Source organism: Tauraco erythrolophus, chromosome 26 (genome assembly GCF_009769465.1).
Source record: "Tauraco erythrolophus isolate bTauEry1 chromosome 26, bTauEry1.pri, whole genome shotgun sequence".
NCBI classification, from domain to species: Eukaryota; Metazoa; Chordata; class Aves; order Musophagiformes; family Musophagidae; genus Tauraco; species Tauraco erythrolophus.
This window is the reverse complement of record NC_141490.1, coordinates 6,630,914-6,652,477: the sequence shown is the minus strand read 5'-3', so window position 1 is coordinate 6,652,477 and position 21,564 is coordinate 6,630,914. Positions and strand designations below refer to the sequence as shown.

The window sequence follows — 21,564 nt, the reverse complement described above, 5'->3', positions numbered from 1 at the left end:
AAAGCACAAAATTTGGGAGGTATGGCAGGAATAAGACACGTTTCCCCACCACCTCCTCAGATCTGTAGCAAAAGTAACCCAGCCCTCCTGCAGGATACGTTTAATGCACCACAACCTCCTTTGATTTGCGGAGCCCTAAATATCGTGCAGTGAAAGTGCAGAAATTCCCCATCTGTACATTTGCTGCGGCGCACACATGGACTTGCTTCGCTGCATGGGCCACGAGCCCCCCCGGCACCATCCTCTGAAAGGTGCTGAAGTATTCCCATGACCCACGTAGCTCATGGTGCCTACGGGGAGATCCTCCTCTCCGTGTTGCAAAGTGTTGTTGCTACCCCCCCCCCCTCACCCCCCCCCTGGTTTGGAGATGAGGAACTGCAATACTCAGCAGCCAGGCCTACAGTCACGTTGTGGCGAAAGGAGGAACTCAACTGTGTCCCAGGTCACTGCCCCAGCTCCTGGATCTGCTCGCTGGCTGCTCTGCAGCCTTTTCTTATACTGTCCTGCTTCACTCATAGTCCAGAAATAATTTGGCTGTTCTAGCTGAGAGAAATGACATCCAGATACACCAGTATCTCCTCTTGGGTTCATCCACTGAGCGATTCCAGGACCATCAGCAAGTTGCTGCAGGTCTCTGTGTCCCGTTTGCCTCCTCCTAGAATTCACCCCTTTTCTGTACTGTGTGTTTAGGTCCGTGCTTCTGTAGTGCCCTCAGGATTATCTGAGATTTCTTCCAAATTTTCTTACTGGGGAGAGAAAGAGTGGGTTTCCAAGGAGGATCAGACCCCCTCATGGACAGGTTTGCTGCAGTTCACCGTTAAAAGGAAGGGGTTAGGCCACCTTGTCGCAGGTGAAGGGCAATGGGAGAGGATGTGGCTTGAGATGCTTAGATGTTTTTAACTTGCTGAGCTTCAGGGTAGATTTTCTAAATTCTAGGACACGGTAAAGCAAATCCGTACTGTATCCAGAGGAAAGCAATTTAAAAGCAATCGTATCCTTAGGCCTGCTCTCCTGTAGGTTGGATGCATTTGATTTCTTTCAAAGCTGTGCGTTTAGGGTGGGAAATAATATGGCAGAAAGATGCACGTAAGTGACTAGAGAGCAAAAATAAAAACCCAGAAAAAGGTTCTTTTGTTACCTAGAGCAAGAACATGCTGACTGACCAGATGAAATCTGGGTACCAGTGTGATTAAGGAACGCTTCCCCCTGTCAACTCAGAAATATACGTTTCTGTGTAGAAGATAAGTGCCATGCAGCGCAGAAAAAAAATGGGAAAGTTTTGCTCATTCCAGGTGATTGTCTTCAATTTAAACAATACAAGTGATTGTTTTGTCGTGTCTATGCAAAACTATTCCATGGACTAATGGTTTTAATCGAGCCAAAGACTTTTAACTGGACACTTTGCAGATGCAGAAGGAGTCTGAGTCCAGCCTACTATAAAAATCTCTCCCTTCACCCTTCAATTCCCAATATTCATCCTGTACTTAATCTTTTTAGGCCATTCAGAAGAAGTTGGGATGACAGACTCTCTGATGGTTGGTTTTGCCTCTGTGAAATAATTTAACTGCCCAACTATAGGGTGACTTTGCAGGAAAGGGGTGAATCTGCTGTAGCCTTGAGCTGTTCTAAGGGCTCACAGTCACACGCTCCTGGCAAACGGAGCACAGCCAGACAATAGATGTGGTCAGGATGATCCTGGGCTACATTTGCATCCTCCGTGGACATTGTGTGCAGGTGCAAATTGTGGATTTGTTTTCAGAGTTTTTTAGCCCAAAGCTGAGGAATGCCATGTGTATAAACATGGATTACAGGATCAGACCAGGACTGTAAGTCATCTTTCCCCATCATGCGCTGACTTATGGCACGTGTGATATTGCTGAGCCACAGCATTGGGTCTTCATAAACCATTATTTATCTTGAGGGGAATTAGATCACTGACCGAGGAGGCAGGAGGCACTTTTTGATGCATTTTTCAACTAATCTGTTCAATACCTGACATAAGAGCCAGACTGGCTGGTTTGGGAAGGGACCTCTACAGCAATGTTTTAAGGTCTTTTATGGAAAAAGAATCATAGAATCGTAGAATCATGGAATCGTTTGGATTGGAAGGGATCTCAAAGATCATCTAGTTCCAACCCCCCTGCCACGGACAGGTTCACCTTCCACTACACCAGGTTGCCCAAAGCCTCATCCAACCTGGCCTTGGACACTTCCAGGGATGGGGCAGCCACAGCTTCTCTGGGCAACCAGTGCCTCACCACCCTCTGCGTGAAAAATTTCTTCCTTATATCCAATTGAAATCTGCCCTCTTTCAGTTTAAAGCCATCACCCCTTGTCCCATCAAATCTTTACCTTTAGTAGTGCATTTCCATATTCAGTTCATATTCTGTGAACGACACTTGCAAAAGATGATTGGGAGCCAGTGAACCTCATGATGGCCTATGTTTGCCCTAATTTTAAATAGCCAATAATATTTTTGTTACATGCCTCCAGATACTACAGATCACATCTTCTTTAGGTTAATATCCCACTCTGACTTAATTTACACTGTGTTTGAGGGATTTGGCTTTTATGGCCTCAAATGAAATCACAAAAGGGCACATCAAATCTCAGCAAGATGCCCATGCGTGGACTTCCTCACAATAACAAATGGTGTGGTTTCAAACTGGTCTAATTGTTTCAGTTCCACTTCACACGTGGACAGTAAATAAAGTAAATACACTTGCTGAAGACTTACTCTTAAGAAAAAAAAGCGTATTTTGGGTAACTGCTGCCTGCGTTCTGTGGAAACATGTTTATCCTTTTGTTCTGGACATAAGAGACAGACCATTTGAAGGACATTCAGTGAAAATTTTGCCTTACTCGAGCAGATGACAACCATACTCGTCTCCTGCCACGAGAAGACAACTTGTATGTTGGTGTTGCTATGGCAAAGGGCGGAGTAGGGTTTCTATTGCAATCACTGTTTCTTGTCATTTGTGAGCTGTAGGCGTTCGCCGCCGTCCTGAAACTTGGCCATCAAGATCTCAAACTAAGAACATGTTTCCTTTTTAAGCAAGTTGAAACGGCTGTTTTGCCATTTTTAAATTGCCCTGGCTTTGGCCTTTTGGAGATGGCCTTTCCTGGCAAGAAAGGCATTGACTCCTAGGGCAAAACTCTTAATCTCCAGACTGGGGGGAAAAAAAAAATCACAAAGATGTTTATTCACTGGAGACTTTCCACATTGCTGTCCCTCAAAAGCAATTTTGAACAAGACCATGTGAAATTTTCAGGGCATAAATGATGATATTTATGTCCCTAGTCCCTATCCAGGTGATGTTTTTATTGCATAATGGCTTTCTAAATACATAACAGCAAAAACCTGTTAGAAACGTGTTTTAACTGGGATATTTTCATAATGCTGTTTCATTTTCCCTCCAAGATCTGTACGTAAATGCCCTCCTTTTGCCTTAATACAAACTTACAATCACGCTGTGTGCTGTTGGCTCGAGGTGTTCAGTACTAACTCCCGTTTGCTACAAAATTAAAACACTGGGAAAGTTATTTCAGAGGCGGTACAATGAGTAGCTCTGCTACTCTGTAGTAGAATTGTTCCCAATACCAGAAGGAAGATTAGTCCGAAGCAAACCTAATACACAACAAAACAGCACCAACTGCTTGGATTTTAGGCACTTGGGGTTTCACTCAGAGGCTTTAAAGAGGGGTTGAGAGCCTTGACTAGTTTCTCTCCACCACTGTGGATTTTACCCTAACAGGATGTGGGTTGCTTTAAGTAGTAGCATGCATGTCTTGAGGATTTGATGCTTTTATTTTAGTTATTTATTGTAATTTTGTGATTCTCCTGCTGAAAGATGGGGAGAAGAGGCCCAGCTTGTATCACTCCTTGCAGCATTTCTTCTAAAGAGAGTTTTGCTGGGGTCTTGGTGTGTAAGAGTGGAACTATTCACTGGAGTGTTACGAGAAAGGGACAGAAATCAAGAGAAGAAAAGGGTAAGGTTGCACCTCGAAGCGAGGCCTTAGATGATGTGCTGATAAGGTGACATATGCTGGGGGAAGGGCATTTATAGCAATTTTTGCAGGAAGTTGATTTCCTTCAGGTCTCTCTTTCCTGATGTTGCAGAAGGCTTTCCTCTTGATTTCAGTTCACATCTTCTCAGAAGGATCAGGCCTAGAACTCGTGAACGTACAAGCTCATGACACGGAGCATCTTCCGTTCTTTTTCTCCCAGTAAAACATCAGTATGTGAAGTTCTTTTACAGCACTCTGTAAGTTGCCTTTGAAAAAGGAAAATTTCTCCTTCTGCTTGAGATTAATCACTTAAAGAAAGACCCTATGTCCCATCTCAGTGCAAACATGCACAAGCAGGAAAATTAAAGGAGCCAAGGGAACCTTAACTTCAGATTTTCAGATATTTGTGGGTTTGCTGAACATCTAACGTTGCATGGCGTTAGTCCTAGAGCATGCATGAATGTGTGCACGGCTTGCTTAGAAAAAAAACAGGTCTACAGCTTGGTTTGAAGCCAACTTTCCCCCCAAATGTAAAATTCTCTTTGGATCTTTTGTTCTCAATTGAACAACAGATCTATTTCCAGTGCACGTGGGAACGTGCGCGGGCCACGCACACGTAGTGTGAAAACGGTGTGTAAATAGTGCACTTCTCAGTGTAGACAAAGCCCTGTCGCACTTCCACGGGTGATGCCTAAGCACACTTTCCGAGTGAACAAATGTTTTTCTTACAAGGCTGTGAGCGCATATTTATAGCTGGTTTTGAAAACACAGACCAAAATACCACCACACAAGTGCGGTTTTCTGCCTCCTTCTGGAAATAATTCGCCCGATGGCAGACCCACGTCTTTGCTACCCTGTCTGCTGTGTCATGTCGGGGTGTCGATGGAGTAACTTACCACCAACCCAAGTCGTGCTGGTGTAAACAGCAACGCATGGTACAAGACAATGTAGAATCTACTCTACTGAGCTCCAAATATCAAAGCCTTCAAATTATTAATGCATCTACTGCCTATTTTCTTTCTTCCTCTCGTTAGCCAGGCTGCATAATTACTGATGCGTATCTACACAGCTAGTAACACTGATCTAGAAACCTGTCTCTTGTAGCAAAGCCGCAAACGTTACCTCCCTCCTCCCCCACCTCCGCTACCAAAAGATTTTTTTTTAGCTGTAAGACAGAGACCTAACCAAAAGAGATGTATGATACTGTTGGAGACATTTAAGTATGTCCCAATAAACCTTCTGTTCGTCAAACAGCACCAAAGGCAAAACGTTGAAATAATGACCTGACAGGGACCATCAGTATTTGCTACCAGAGACACTCTGATGCATCTAATTCTGTTTTGCTTCTATGTTTTCAAGGCAGAGCCCTAAAAATAGGTGTGTAAGTGCATGTTTATCTCAGTGAGCAGCTTGATTTGTAAAGGTATTGGAAGCCTGTAACACTCATTAATTTTTCAAGGTAGCTGTTCCCTCCAAAACCCAGGCTGTTTTCCAGGAGCTTTACGAAGTATTTTGATTCTATATGTAAACATGTAGATTAAGATTTGCAAAACTGGCTGAAGGGCATTGAATATACAACTGCCACTGGAAACAGATGGGAGAAGTGCGGCTAAATCGCACAGGCATCCTGCAAAATCTCAGCCTTTGCTTCTCTTCAGCATTGGTATGATGCTGTAAAGAAAATGACCCTGGCTCTCTGTGTATATCAAGCATTCTTTCTTTTCTTGATTTTTTTTTTTTCTAAAATACAGTCAGAAACACAGCTTAGTAGAGCCTCCTGTAGTAAACGCTGTGGATGTAGCTAAGTTTACTTGGATATACCTTGTTCCTGTTCTTCCAGCGTAGACTAACCCAGAGCTCAACTGGCCACAGGGCTGTAAAGGAGTAAGAAGCACTTAAAAAAAAATGATCCCCCCTCCCCACCCCAGGCTGGCAGAGCTGCACACCCAGAACTGAACGTTAGCGTACTGGGCCACACTTATCAATCGTGCAGAAGGAGTGGAAATAACATAACGGGCAGGAGAGCCTTTAATTAGTCATTTGCTGATTTCTCACTCAGCAAAAAACCTGCCCTTGTTAACTACTGCTGGTTTTGGTCTGAGGGGAGGAGATAAATCAGCAAGAGTATAGTTTTTGATGTTGGTTGATGAGTGAAAAAAAGAAACTGGAGTAAGGTATGGTGGGGTCAGTGGAAGGTGTGGTGAGTTTGGGAAACCGATTTTGTATGATGAGAAAATTCTTAAACTCTTTTTTTATAGCAGCTTTCTTTTAAAAAAGAAGATAAGGAAAAGATTAGGAGAGGTTAAAATACCCTTTTTATAGCTAAAAGCAGAATTTGGTGCTCTGGTTTCTTCTGAATAGCTCTTCTTGTTGTTCCAAGCTTGATTGACTTATAACTGCATCTGAACCAACCTCACATCAGTTCCTTTTTATCAGCCAAAGTGAGACTTCCTGTGCTCCACAGTCTGGTTTCCTGATGTGTTTCCTTTTCCCTTTTAACAGAACAAAGGAAACTGTAACTCCTCTGCTGCTCCTGTTCCAAATCTCCTTGGGACTTCATATAATGTTAGCATCGAACATTTGCCTTTTATTTTTTTTTCCTGCTTAGTCTCCGCTGCCTAGAGTGATAGTGCCCTCTTCATATCTGCTTGAGTTTTGCATTGCCAACTGTGGAGGTTGAAGAACATCATTGTTGTTGAAATGAAGCCACTTCCAGAGCAGTGGGCAGCCACCGTGCTCTACTCTACCAAAATAAAGCAGAAAAGGAAGATCTTGGCCAAAGACTCTGCTTTTTAGTAGAGATACAGGATTTTTAACATTATGCTAAGGCAAATAATCAGTTGTTGAGATCTCATTGATTTGCACAGGCTTGTGTGTGTGAACGTCTTTGGTATTTGAACTTGGGGCTGCCACTTCATGTGCTGAAATACATAGGCCACTGGCAGAAACGCTCCCCAAAATGGTTACATGTGCACAGTAGGAATGGCATTGCCCTAGTGCATACTGGAACTAACAGCCCTATACATTTGAACAGGAATGATTCTCTTAAACCACCACACTGAATAGCAGTTACTCTCTTCTTGCAGCTATTTTTCCCTCAGCTGTTGGGGGGGCTGCAGTTCTGTTTCAGTCCTGCCCATCACATTAGGAATATGCTATGGATGTGAAAGATTCAGTGCAAAATCCAAATTACGCCATGCCTAAGGAGCCTGTCCCTTGGCCCCAGCCGCTGTCCTCCACCCATCTGACAAGGGTACTGTTTCGCCAAGATGCATCGTCCCTTTGTAATCTCTGCATGTCAGAGCTGATGCTTTTTCTTTATAAGAATCACAAGTTCTTGTTCACTGGAATGACAAGGATCACTTGTCTTCTTGTTCAGATAGAGGAGCACAATCATAGAATCATAGAACCATAGAATGATTTGGGTTGGAAGGGACCTCAAAGATCATCTAGTTCCAACCCCTCTGAAATGAACAGGGACATCTTGCATTAGACCAGGTTGCTCAAAGCCTCATCCAACCTGGCCTTGAACACTTCCAGGGATGGGGCAGCCACAACTTCTCTGGGCAACCTGGTCCAGTGCCTCACCATCCTCACAGTGAAGAATTTCTTCCTTAGATCCAATCTAAATCTCCCCTCTTTCAGTTCAAAGCCATTGCCCCGTGTCCTGTCACTACACACCCTTGTCCAAAGCCCCTCTCCAGCTTTCTTGTAGACCCTTTAGGTACTGGAAGGTGCTGGAAGGTCTCCCTGGAACCTTCTCTTCTCCAGGCTGAACAGCCCCAACTCTCTCAGCCTGTCTCCATAGCAGAGGTGCTCCAGCCCTTGCATCATCTTTGTGGCCTCCTCTGGACCCTCTCCAACAGCTCCATGTCCTTCTGATGTTGGGGACTCCAGAGCTGAACGCAGTACTCCAGGTGGGGTCTCCCAAGAGCAGAGCAGAGGGACAGAATCCCCTCCCTCACCCTGCTGCCCACGCTGCTTTGGATGCAGCCCAGGACACGGCTGGCTCTCTGGGCTGCCAGTGCACGTTGCCAGCTCACGTTGAGCTTAAATCAGGATCAGGATTAGGACTGAGTAGATGCCTACAAAAGTGCTTCTGAACACTACTAAAAGCAACTACAGAAATATGGAGTTATATATCAGCACAGAGATAAGTGCAAACATGGGCCTGATTCTGAGAAATGGACGCTGGGTATCAGCAAATTCCTGCTGAAATCAGCGCAATTTGTTCAGGGTTAGAGTTTTTCCATCTATCCAAACCACCAGAGCTCAGCAGTGACTTTGCAAGTTCAGTCTCTCCAGCTTATAGCCAAGGTTCATTTACCATCACAATTCAGGAACGGCGGAATATGGACTAGGAGAAAAGGTTGTGGACTTGGCCTGTTTTCTGTATGCGCCTTAATGTATGTATGTGGTGTGTGTGAACTTGAGATGGTGGCCAGAGATAGAAACAGAAGAGAATTACTGCACCCCATCAGCTAACAAGAAGGCAGAGCTTCCAGGGAGCCTGAGGGAGGAGCAGGAGCTATGTTCCTTGGAGCAAAGAAAGGAATTGACATCACTGCCCTCGTACAAAATCGCCTTTCTGCAGGTTTCAGTGTCCTGATTTGAGGTTTTATAACAAAATCTTATGCCTTTACATAGAAAAATGTCATTTTTAATCAAATAACTTTGGGTTACCTAGGGAAAGGTATGAGGAAATTATACCTCTTCTGTAAAATCCAGGGAAGAATCAAGGAAGTTTCGCCTTTTCTGCTGTGTTCTGTTTATGGAACAATTTCTACACAATATAATTTGATTTCCATGAAAACTCCGTTGATTTAATCCCTATTAAATTCTGAGGATTTGTCCATGAGGGTCGTTTTGCAGATCAGCCTTTAGAACTGACTCCTGATTAGAACCAGAAGCCATGACTCGTATGATTAATTCCTTGTATTATGGTAGCTGTCCCTCAAGGTTCCCACCAGGATGGAGCATGGCACGTAGGTGGGATAAGAGCCCATCATCTAAGCAGGCAAAGAAAATAAAAAAAAATTCAAACGTGAAATGCAGGAAACCACTGGTCGCTCAGCAAGTCATCCTCACGGATGCAAAGAATGTTAGAATTATCCCTGGTGTTAGAATTATCCAGGGATTTGCAGCAGAGGGTGGACTTTAAACACCCTTACACGAGTTTTACTACTGATGCACAGAAAAATCACTAGAGCCAGAAACTACCGATATGTGTGCAAGAATCATCTTATGTCAAGTGTGGAACCGACACACAGAGAAAACCAGTGGGTCTTCCCGGGATCTGGGGGGGCTTTAATGGCACATTTTTCTCCTGAATCCCGTTTTCTCCCAGACAAGGATGCAGGCGAATTCTGTGTGTGCTACATTTTATCCAACCGATGGTGAATTCCCTCCGGACACTAAGATTGTACTTGAAATTTGGGCTGGCTCTAGCAAGCCGAAGGGAAGCTGCTACCACTGCCATGGCATGTGGCCCGAACTCCAGCTCCTCGCATCCCGCCGGCTGTGGGGAATCTCCCAGTACGTTGTTTTTGTGCTGCAAACTGCCCTCTGCATTTCATGAAGTGGAAGAAGGAGCATGGACTGGTCCAGACTGAAGTGTTGCTTCTTATCCACGCAGAAATTTTACCGAGGAAGATACGGATCAGGACTTTGCCACGGCACCTTCTAGTCCTTTTCTTCTGAAAAGCAGCTCCATCCTCCCCTTGACAAGGTCCTCTGGATTTTGAGTAGTGTTTTATGAAAGGCTGTGTAAAATCTTACCCAATATGCATCACCACATGACAATTTTGGCAGGAAAAGGGTACATCCACTGCAAACTCTGAGTCCCAACAAACTCATGCCAGGCACACACGGTTTCTGCGTGTCAGTGTTGAAGATGACGCTGGTCTCTGACCACTTTGCTGGTTTCTGCGGGGCATCTGAAGACCAGTTTTACAGTTACTGGAGTCCTTTGCCTTCACAGCACTTCTAGAGCAGCGGGCAAAGGTTTTAACAACTGGAGAGAGTTCATCCCCTTTAGAAAGAGGAAGCAACGCACTGGAGTTCAAGCTTGCTTGCGATGAATCCTCTGGATTTACACCACTGTATCCAAGAAAAGGCGTTTTCACGTTCTCACAGAATATGGGGTGGTCATTAATGGACGGAATAAACTCGCAGTTAGTTCCCTGCTCTTCATTTTTGGTGTTCTCATGTGTCATCTCTACTTCAGGAAGGATGTAATTATGGTTGATCGTTAGTGTTCTGAATCATTTGTGCTGCAGCAGTGCCTAGAGACCGGAGCGGTCTCTGTTGTGCTAAGCACCGTATGTAACAAGAGACTCTTCTTCTAAATTCCTTAGGAGTGAAGAAATTTAAGGCACTTAATTTGAACTCCAGAGTGGAAGCAATTCCTGAGCTCCACTCTCTGCTGTCAGACATGACCCTGCTCTGTCATTCCTTTTCCAAACTCTTCAAGGTTTCTGTAAAGGGACCCTGCTCTGTCATTCCTTTTCCAAACTCTTCAAGGTTTCTGTAAAGGATGCTTGGATTTTCTTTCCACCACCATGCTCCCCATTGAAAAGAACTCCTATAACTCCTTCCTTCTGAGGTTTGAATGCTTCCTTCTGATTTTGGACTGACATTTGCTCATGACTGATTTATACCTCTCTCATGCCAGCACTACTACCTTAAACAGCACTTTCTCTTCCCTGATGTCATGTCCCCAGACCACTGCCATACCTCTGTCTTTATTTTGCCGGGATAAGCAAAAATCTTCCGATCTCTTTCATAAACCCCTCTTCTCCCAGTTATTTCGGATCCCTCAGCTACACCTGTTCCCATTTGAATTTGCCTTTTCTCAGCATTAGTCACTGGAGAAGCACACGCTGTTCCCAGTGCTTGGCATTAACACCACACACTGGAAGAACCCTCCCTGATGCAATTCTGGGATTGCAATGCCTTTTTGTTTTTTTCTTTTTTTCCCACTTCCAGTGAGTCAGTAAAATCTGTGAGCAGTTAATTCACTCCAGTCTTTGTCTTCAGCAGTGCCCACCCTGGTTCAGTTAGTTGTTCTGCCACAGGTTTCCTGTATGAGTTCAGGCATGTCACTTCATCTCTCTCTATCTCAGTTTCTCATCTGTAGAAGTAAGTAAATGCTTCCTGTCCTCTCCGCCTTGTCTGGTCAATTTGGAGTAGATGCTCTTCAGAGGTGAGACTGACTGCGTTTCTAGTGACGAGCAGCAGCTGCAGTGACCTCAGCACAGGCACATCCTGCAGTGCAAATACAATGAACAGAAAGAAATTACGTTCTTTATTAACCATTCAACAACCTTCTACCATGTTCCTGAGATCTGGGTATAGCTAGCAATCTTCTAATTCATGCACTTATTTATAATACGGATTTGGAGCATCGCAGCTGTGGCGGGCAGGCACGTTTTCCCTTCCATCAAAGACCATCACAAGCCATCCAGAAGGAGTAAGAAGGGTGTGAAGCCCAACAGGTTTTCCAGATTTTTGCAGCGAGTGCCCTGGGCTGCCTGGTGAAGGAATCCAGCAGAGTACGTGCACGCGCCTGCGAAGCTGCTCCATTGATTCATACACGGAGCACACGCACACAGCTGAAGTTTCAACGGGGCCTAAATACCAGATGGTTTCTTCCATAAGCCAAACTTTTATGTGCTTTAAAAAATAGCAGCCGGTACACGGTCAGGACCCCACTCAGACTGTCTACTTCTTCCATTGATTTTTTTTACCCTTTCTTGCATACTTTTGCAGCTCTACGATTGATCAATTCAAAACTAGCAGCTGCAGACTTACAAAAATAATAATAAAAAAAGAATTAATTAATTAAACTAACTCTTACCCACAGAAACTCTGTCTTGTGAGCAGTGCTTTTCTTGCCAAGCACTGTTCTGTACCAGTCTGAAGGAGGTCAGCCGACGTGTCCCACAAACATATTTGGAAATGGGTGATGTGGAAGGTGTGTGTAACACCAGCAGAGAGGTGAAACCTGTGTGGAACAGGTCTGTGTAGCAAAGGAGCTAAGGGATGTGAAAAGAAATCCTGACAGATCATTCTCCCAAATGCTGCCCAGGTCTGTCTTTACCCAGATTTTGCCCGTGCCATGAGTGACACCAGCTATTTTCAGGTCCTGAGGGCTCAAGCTCTGCAGGGACAGCCCTCCCTTGTTGGGATGAGCCTTCACGGTCGGAAGGTGCCTGCTCTTTTTGCAGCCTTTTCTACAACACAAGAACCACCCTCTGGTTCCCTCCTATTTACATCACTGCTTCAGGATGCATCTTCCCAAGCCCTCCTCTGCCTTGCACAATATTCACAAACACACGAGTGCTCGTAGACACTTTTCCTCTGTGAACTTCAGTCTTTAATAGCAAGTGCAAGTGGGTGTATGTGACTTTTTTAACAGAGATTAGCAGCCTGCCGTAGTTTTAATTCAGGCAGCAAGTCAAAAAGCTGGAAGGAACTGAACTGTGTGGCATGGGCTGTACCTGAGGGTTCGGTGTTTCTGCAAATGAAGCAGGATTTGGTACAGATGGTGTCAGCACACGCGGTGTTTTTGGATCCCAGGCTCTGTGACTGTTCAATATACTAAGCAAACAAAGTGCTTTTGAGTATCATCAGCTGCAGGGGATAAAAGGGGTGTGATTCGTCTCTTCCTCTGTATAAATTGCAGGTTAAACTGGTGGAGTTAAGCAAACAGTTGAAAAATGGGTCTGCCTCAGGCAATGCTAATATTTTTTATATATATATATATGTAAATATGCATCTTTTACACCTTTGCTGTTCCACTGTCTCCATCAAAACTGACCTGGATTCAAATTAGGGTCGGGGGGGTGAGCAGGTATCGCTGTTGATTTCTGTAGCATTGCACACACAAAGTGCTTCAAAAATAATTTTGCAGGACAAGTCTGTAGTGATATGGATTCACACCTGCTTCTGTGCAGAGTATTTCATCTGGAGCTGGTCAGGCGTAGAAGCGGGGCAGGGTGGCAGCTCCCAAACTCTGGGGGAAGCCTACAAAGGAGCTCTGAAAGTTAGTTTTGCTGTAAGAGTAACAAATATGTTAGGGAAAAAGGGGGAAAAAAAAAGATGTTTTCTGCTTAAAACAGAAGATTATGATCCAGGACATTTGACTTCCACTCTTGGCTCTGCCAGTGACTTTCTGTACAACCACAGGAAGCCACTGAACTCTCAGGCAAGACTGGTTATTCCCTGTTTTTCTATCTTGCCTACCCAGACCTTTAGCTCTTTGGAGTAAGAGCCATCCTCCAGAGTGTATTCACCCAGCACTAGCAGAGGGGCTACTCAACATTTACTCATCCTCAGGTGGTGGAATATTTCACCAGGAATCGCATCCAAGACGTGTTCTTGGTTTATTCACGCTTTGTTATGACTAACTTATTATATAGATAAGAATACTTCTAGAAAAGAAACATGTTCAGAAACCTGCAATTATCTGTAACAAAGTTTTCTTAGCATCTAAGATCATAATCAGTCATTTATTATTTAGTTAAAAAAATGAAGAGGAAAGATCTCTCATCTGGTATCTGCTCAGCAGATAACAATCACACTCACATGTCTCTTCTTTCGAAAAAGCTAGACTTTTTGAAGAATGCTGTTCAGTCGTTAGAGCAAAAGCCTGCAAGTGGAGTCTCTTTCTTACCCAGAGACTCTGAGCAAATCATTACAGCTTTCTGTGCCTTGATTTTCCTAATTGTGAAATAATAATGGCGATGCTTTTCTGTGGTAAGGCTGAAAACTGACAAATGTGCAAAAAGAGCTGTGTAAGCATTGGGTGAGGAATGCTGTAGGTGCCTAAAATGTCCGTAGAAAATTCTCTCTGAAATAAAGATCAGAGCAAGAGATGGGGTTTTTGCAACTGGGAAAGGAAAGACACTATTCATAGGACCTAAAATGTTCTGGTCACTTATGAAACGCAGAAAAAAACAGACTCTGCTCTGAAGCCTGTATAACCTAAACCAATTGCATTAATAGAAATCTCATGTCGTGCTGAGCCTGGCTGGTTGCAGCCCCTCGGTGCAAGCACGAGAGGGGGTAACTGCACCCCACCAGTGCCTTTGGAGTGGTGGGGTGCAGCAGCAGCCCCTCAGCGTGAGCAGGAGAAGGAGTAACTGCACCCACCAGTGCCTTTGGGGCGGTGGGATGCAGCAGCAGCCCCTCAGCGCGAGCAGGAGAGGGGGTAACTGCACCCACCGGTGCCTTTGGTGCAGCAGTGGCCCCTCAGCGTGAGCAGGAGAGTGGGTAACTGCACCCCACCAGTGCCTTTGGAGTGGTGGGGTGCAGCAGCAGCCCCTCAGCGTGAGCAGGAGAGGGGGTAACTGCACCCCACCTTTAGAAGCCTTTGGGAGAGCGGTGGCTATCATCTGCTCGGTACTGCACGCTTTTTTCTTTCCAGCCCTGATCATCAAAGATGCAAAGGCCACCTTAGCTGCGGGTTGCTTTTACTGAGCAGAAAGGTGCATAAAACGCACGTAAAGCACAACAAAATCCTTGCTCTGACGAGCTGATGTGAAGGATCTGATGAGCAGCAGCAGAGCAGCTCTCACCCGCTCGCTCTGCCCTTGCTGCTCGCTAACCCGCTTGCCCTCTCGGCGCTGTTGTTGTTTGATTTCGGCCTGCTGAGACAGGTGCAAATCCGCTTCCAGATCGCTCTTGGATACGTGGCAGGCGGATTTTCATTTCAGGCTGCAACAACAAGAAGCAGCTCTTGTCTCTCAATGCTCTATAGAACCGGGAAGCTCTTCTGCATGCACCTGACAGCGGCTGCGAGCAGCGGCGAAGCGCCCGGCACGCTACGGACAAGTGCTTTCCAGCTGGGGGGCACGCCGGGAGGTGTGCACCGTTTTGCCTCGTTAGACAGTCATTTAGCAAGTGCCATTCGGTGCAAGCCGATTCTTAAAAAACAAAGGGGAGAGAAAATGCAGCTAAAGTGAATTTTGCTCAGCTCAGCGCCTTCCCCCGCTTCATGGAACTCTCGAGTGCGGTTGGGTGCGGGGGCGTTGCGGGAGTGGAAACCCTGATCGCAGATGCAAGCGTTTCACTGAAAGAGGCTGGTTCTTTACTCATCCTGATAAAAAAGGTGCACGAGGTGAATAAAAAGGTGCACAAGGTAAGCCAGACAGGTGACCTGAGGCATGGAAGGCTTGGTCTCCTGATACAGTTGTTCACCTGCTGCTCTGGGCACAAGAATTATCCTGTTTTAAGCAATTCCTCCATAACTTGGTCAAGACACACAGGACCATAGTGCAGGAGGTGAGAAATGTACCACGAAGTCCAGGTTTTCTCTCTCTGGTTGTACCTCAGGAGAGTGAGGCTGGGTAGAATAAATTTGTAGAAACACTAGGAAATTCAAATATATACCTGCAAACAAACAGCTGGAGCTTCACTTGTTACAAACTCATATTAAAAAAAAAAAGCCTAGTCTTTGCCTGCTGTATTTTGAGATGGGCAATGAGAGAAAGAGGCGTATGACTCGAGTAACACAAAGAAATGAGTGAGATTTATTTAATGAAAGTGAGTTTCTTAGGATCGCAGGGAAAAGCTACAACTTATGTCCTACAAAGACTAAAAACCTAGTTACAAATGCAATTAGACTTTTAATGAAGATTGTGTTCAATTAAAAGGCCCTTGGTGTGTCTGCACAGGCATTCCCAGGCCACTGTGAACCAGAAAAGCATTAAGCATGATGCAGAGACACTTGTGCTGGGTCTATTCCAAAGCAGGAAAACTGCAGGAACAGGGACCATGCTGCTTGCAGACCTAAGGTGGTAAATTGGGGTGGCCCGACTGTGAAGCACATGGCCGTAAAACAAAGTCCTTCATTGCTTGCTATATGCATCCTCCTAATCATCATCATCATCTTTAAAAGAAGAAAAATTAAAAAAAAAAAGAGATGGCTTTAGGGGTCTAATTTTAGGCTGTGAGTGATGGGTTGGCAAGGAAGGGGATGGGTACAATCTGTAGATGCCAACAGGGTCTAAATGCTGAGAATGTGCAACGATGACTTCAAGGGCTACGAGAAGATCCGAGTAGGTTTATACCCGACTCAGGAACAGCTGAGGGCTGGTTTGTGCTCTATCAGTTTACTCGATGGAAAAAGAAACCTTGATATGGTGCAACTTGTCCTGGGAGCAGCCCCGCCGAGAGGTTAAGGGAGGGAATGGAGGCAGGGAAGGGAGGGCATGGAAGTAATTTGGCAGGTAGGTGATGCAGAGGAAGTGGTGTGTGAGCTCATAATTTTAAAATTAAAACTGGCAAAACACCAGGAAAGGCCTTTTTGGGAGATGAAGTCAGATAAGTTGTTTCGCACCCCCTCAGCCCATGCCGTTTCTGTTCCTCCCTCTGTCACACAAATGATGAAAGGAGGAGGGGGTCGCATCGTGTTTATTAATTCCGAATGACAATAGGACACCTGGACTAGCACCTGTCGGAATATGATGCAAATTAGCCCAGGAAATCTGCTCTTGATCAGTGCAGCCGTAATGAAGCGCCGATAGAACTGATAATGATTGGAACAGTATTCACAGGGACCAGCTTTGCTGGGATATTGGCTCAACTGCATTAATTAACGCTTTACACACAGAAATGCAGCCTTGCTCCCATTCAGAGGCACTTCCTGATGCTTTTCTGCTGCTTGTTTGTTTTTTAAGCAGAAAAAAACAGCACTTATTATATTTGCAAACAATGGCATCGCGGAGATGCTCTGTTTTCCTGCAGAGATAGAGGGGGATGATGGTTGAAAGCTGAATTTCAAGCAGGATTTCCTTCTGTTTTCTCCAAGGAAAGGTTAACGTTTGCCAATAACTGTCATGGGCTGTAAATGGCCTAAGTGTCACAGGATGGATTTTTCTGTTTGTTTTTAATCGAGGTTTTTAAAGATCATGGGGTGTAAACAAACGAGCTGAATGTCCATGAGCCGTTCATGAGTCCGACAAACCTCAGGAGATGTGATTAAGATAAGAAAAAAACTGTTCTGACAATGAAGTAATAGCAGGTTCTTTGCTTCCTCAGTTACACTATTTTTTATCATTATTATTTTTGTGTTCCTTCTTCTGTATCTCTCGCTGAGATAAACTGCTCTGCATAGATGGATATGTGCTGGCACAGGTTTTGTGAGTGGGTGGAGGGTGTTTTACCCAACAGAGATACTGAATTGTTAGACTGTCTGTTTCATCTCCCATATGTGGTGTTTTTTTTTTTCTGTATCAAACTTCAGGCCAAATTTAAGCGATGGGAATGAATTAGAAAAAGTCTCTTGACAGTGTTTGAGGCAGCAGAAAGATGGCAAGGCTGAGGCTGGGAATATGTACATGAGCTTTCCATGGAAATGATCGCTTTTTGCTGAATGCCTCCCCAGGAGAAAGGGATAAATGGGATATTTCAGGTATAATGGGGTGTGGGTGTATGTATATATTATACTATATTTCAGAAAAATGGGCTATTTATCTGCAGGTGGGTGTTTCATCACCCCACCTGCAGAAAAAGGACATGGAAATGATTCTCCAAACAAGGAGAATCCCAGGAGTAGACTAATCTGTCCTGAAGAGTGAGCCCTGGGTTCTGATTAAAAGTTTTTGGTGTCTTCGATTTCTTTGTTAATAGGACCCAAAATGCACAGAAAAATTTTTGGCTCGGTGTAGCACAGACTGCATTTTTCAGAAATTCAGGACCACTGATGTGTGTGGCTTTGTTTTTTTTTTCTCATAACATCTCACCGTGGCTTTGTAAATCTGGTGAAACCAATAGGTTTAGGGAAAACTTACTGGTTGCCAGGGTTCCTGTTTGCACTGCGGGGGGGTGGCCCGTGGTGTCAGCTGCAGAAAAGTCCTTGTATGCAGCAAACCTTGAAAAAGCAGAGGAAGGTTGAGGGGGGGACGGACGCTGTGCAAGCTTAGCAGAGAGCATATTGGGTGAAGCGCATGCAAATCTCCAGCTGACACAAGCTGTGTCCTCTCCCACGAAAAACTTCATAATAATCTGTGCAGAACATCACTTCGGGATAAACACAATAATGCTATAAATACCCCAGGCCATTTCCTGTTGTTCTTAACTGCAGCTTGCACAGGGTTTGCGTCTGGGTGAGGGTGTGACTGTCATCCATGTAGTAACACATACATCAACCTTCCTCTCTGCTTCTCTCGCCGCTTGGGGCAGGGGCTTGGGTAGAAATGTGGTTATCTTTCTAAACAAACACATTATTTACCAGTTAGCGTGGGGTTTGTTCCACTGAGTGGAACACTCATCATTCATAAATCCAGCCATGTTCCAGTACCTAAAGCGGGCCTACAGGAAAGTTGGAGAGGGACTTTTTACAGAGGCATGTAGTGATAGGACAAGGGGCAATGGCTTTAAACTGAAAGAGGGGAGATTTCGATTGGGTATAAGGAAGAAATTTTTCACTCAGAGGGTGGTGAGGCACTGGAACAGGTTGCCCAGAGAAGTTGTGTCTGCCCCATCCCTGGCAGTGTTCAAGGCCAGGTTGGATGAGGCTTTGAGCAACCTGGTGTAGTGGAGGGTGTCCCTGCCCATGGCAGAGGGGTTGGAATTGGATGATCTTTGAGGTCCCTTCCAACCCAAACCATTCTATGATTCTATGATTCTATGATTCTAAGATTCTATGATTCTATTCTTTTCTTTATGTAAAGGATTTCGGGCAGCAAAATGGCAAACTCTTGTGCTAGTGACTCGACGAGTTGACCTGGATATAATGAGTGACGGTCATACACACTTCTCCTCCCAGGTTGCTTCAATTTATGCACATTCTTAATTTTGACCGTCAAAAAGGAATTAAACACACCTTAAAATGTGAATTGCAAGAAGCAAAAATGCAGACTCCTCCCGGAATGTCTTATGCTTGATATTTCCTGGATTGTATATTTTGTTTAAGTGGATTTGTTATTTTAGTGGAAACAGAAGCAGAAGTCACACTTACATCTGCTTGTTAATTACATAAATACATTGAGAGGAAAGCAAACAAATTGCAGAGGGAGGCCCCTGGCTTCTAATGTATGACTTAAATCTTTAGAGGACTAGACTGAAAGTTCCTCTAAATATAAAATTTTTAACTCAGCGATGTCATTCAAACCGATAATTTTTTTAAATAGTGTTGGCAATGTGCTTCTTACTCCACAGAACAAAAGCCTGGATTATGAATACTTGCCGAATGGCTTAGACTTTCCATCTAAATTAAGCCAAAAATTTAGGACCATATATAAAAAAAGAACGTGGGCACTCCAAAGAAGATATTGCACTGCTTAAGTCTTAAAAAGTCCCCTCCGAAAGTGAAAAACAAACCCAGATTTACATTACTCAGACTTACTAAGCTTGGATCTGTCTTTTATGGTCAGTTGTAACCAGATAGTCAATCCCATCTTCAGTCAACAAAAGCAATTTTAAATTGTTCTTTCAGTTTATATGAGAAAATGGTTAAAGAAGAGAATTTCACCAAAATAGCACAAACTGAAGAGAAACTGCCCCGTTTGTGAAAGGAACCAGGCCCCAATAGCTAATCCATTTGCTGCGATGCATGAGAAAAGGAAAAAACGCTCAGAAGCAGCGTATTTTTTTTTAAAAAGATCATTGTAAAACAATTCGCCTGCGAATGTGAACAAACGAGGCAATGGATATGTTTCGTGTGAAAGGCACGGAAGGAAATGGGAATAGCAGGCAAGGATGGGCGAAAAAAGGCCTGATGAATGAAACAGAAACAGAAATTCTGTTCCTGCTCCTGCTTATTGAGATTTTACCTCCGTGCAATTTTTATACTAACCCAGTTAAGGCAGAGAGTGGGATTTTCCAAAGCTTTAAATGAGGGATAAAATGTATTTATCCTATTTATGCCTTTGAAGATGTGCTGAAAGAAAACACCTGACATGTCACACTATGGCTCAGCATCTGAAGCAGCGTGGTGAGAATCCCAATAGTTGGGTTTTCCACCTGATTTTACTGCAATTGTGCTGGTTGACCTCCAGAGAATGATGTCTTTGTGTCTTGTCTGATCGCATGTTAAAGAAAAGTTTTTCACAGCGGGGAAAAGCGGTGTAAAACCTACCCTAAACGCTACCTTTTGTACGTGAGATAAAGCAAGGCAATATTTTGACGCATTTGACAACACCCAACTAACATTTTTCTTCCATAATACTGAAAAAATTGTTTCCCTGGAGATTAACCCTGGTGTCCTCTGGCATTCCTAAACGCGTTACGTCTACTGTGACGTGAAAAAGCAGCAGGGGAGAGTAGAGCACCTGTAATTACACCAGTGTGAGATATGTCAAATGTATCTTGCTATGATCTCCAGAGGTCTTTTCCAACCTAGACACCTCTGGCAGGGGAGCTATGGGCCACACTCCAGGCACACCACTCCAGGAGGGCGAGACAGCCCCTCGGGGCACCAAGCGCTCGGAAAGAACAACCCAAGAGGGAGATTAAACTGTTGCCATTGCATTTTTTCAGCTGCTTCCTCTACAATTCCTTGTTTTTCCAAAGTCAAAGATGTGGTCTGATCCGATCTGTAGCCCTTGGAAGCTCATTGTGACTACCCAGCTCCCCAGTGCACGCAGCAGAGAGGGTGCTCCACGTTCTCTGCTTCCCCACACCTACATTTTTATGTATCATTAGCACCTTTCCACGTACAAGCTTTTGCCCCACCAGCTCTTGTTGGGAGATGACTCGTATTTCCAGGTACACCAATTTATTTTCACATCTGCCAAGTAGGGATTCGGCAACATTAATATTTATTTTTGATGCCTTGTTGGCTGTATTAACTGGTGCATGCCACTCATGGAGCCTTTTGTGGTTTATTGTGTTTCTAAAGCAAAAGTGTTTGTTGGATTTGATGGTGTAACCAAATAGTGGGTGCTCATGTCTTCAGGCAGTGAATGTTGCAAACCAGCCTTGGCTTTTTCCACCTGTGTTACCTTCTCATTTCCAGCCAAAGGAGTGAGTTTGGGGGAAGAGCTGAGTGTGTACAGCTCCATGGCACAAGAGAGGCCCTAGCATCTCTCAAAATCTCTTGAAGTGCTGCCGTAATGCCACCACCTCCACGTTGTAGCTTTCTTCTGAGAACTGCAATTGCTGTGTGAGTAAGTGGGTGGCATGCTAACACCAGCTCTTTCTTCCTGTGTTCTCTGGATTGCTCACACCTAGCTCTCACGCCGTGTTTCGCATCCATTAGTTTGGAAGTGCTTTACCCAAAAAGTCACTTTCACTGTTACCCTTATTTTGTAGCAGCTGTATAAGGTGTTTTGTCACCCAACAGACCCCAGGTCCCCTCAAAGCTATCTTGTGTGTGAGAGGCTGATTTTCTTTCTATAAATTCACCCTATAAATATCATCCGAAGCGATGTTTCAAATCTCTTTGTTGTCCCTGTTGAAGAGAAATTGTCTTCATCATCGTCACAAACTAACAGGAGCAGACAGAGCAGCTAACCAAGAGGCACTCCTGTGTTACTGAGTACTGGCCAGCAAAAAAACTTGCTCTTAGGAGGATGCTGATGAGGACAGTGACTGTTAGACCTGCCATGA

The 21,564-nt window shown here is 44.5% G+C and overlaps 1 protein-coding gene across 4 annotated transcripts in view; it reads left to right on the top strand.

Annotated features, from left to right (window-relative positions):
* Positions 1-21,564, top strand: part of FLI1 (Fli-1 proto-oncogene, ETS transcription factor) — a 90,772-nt gene that overhangs the window by 14,708 nt on the left and 54,500 nt on the right. The window lies entirely within an intron of this gene.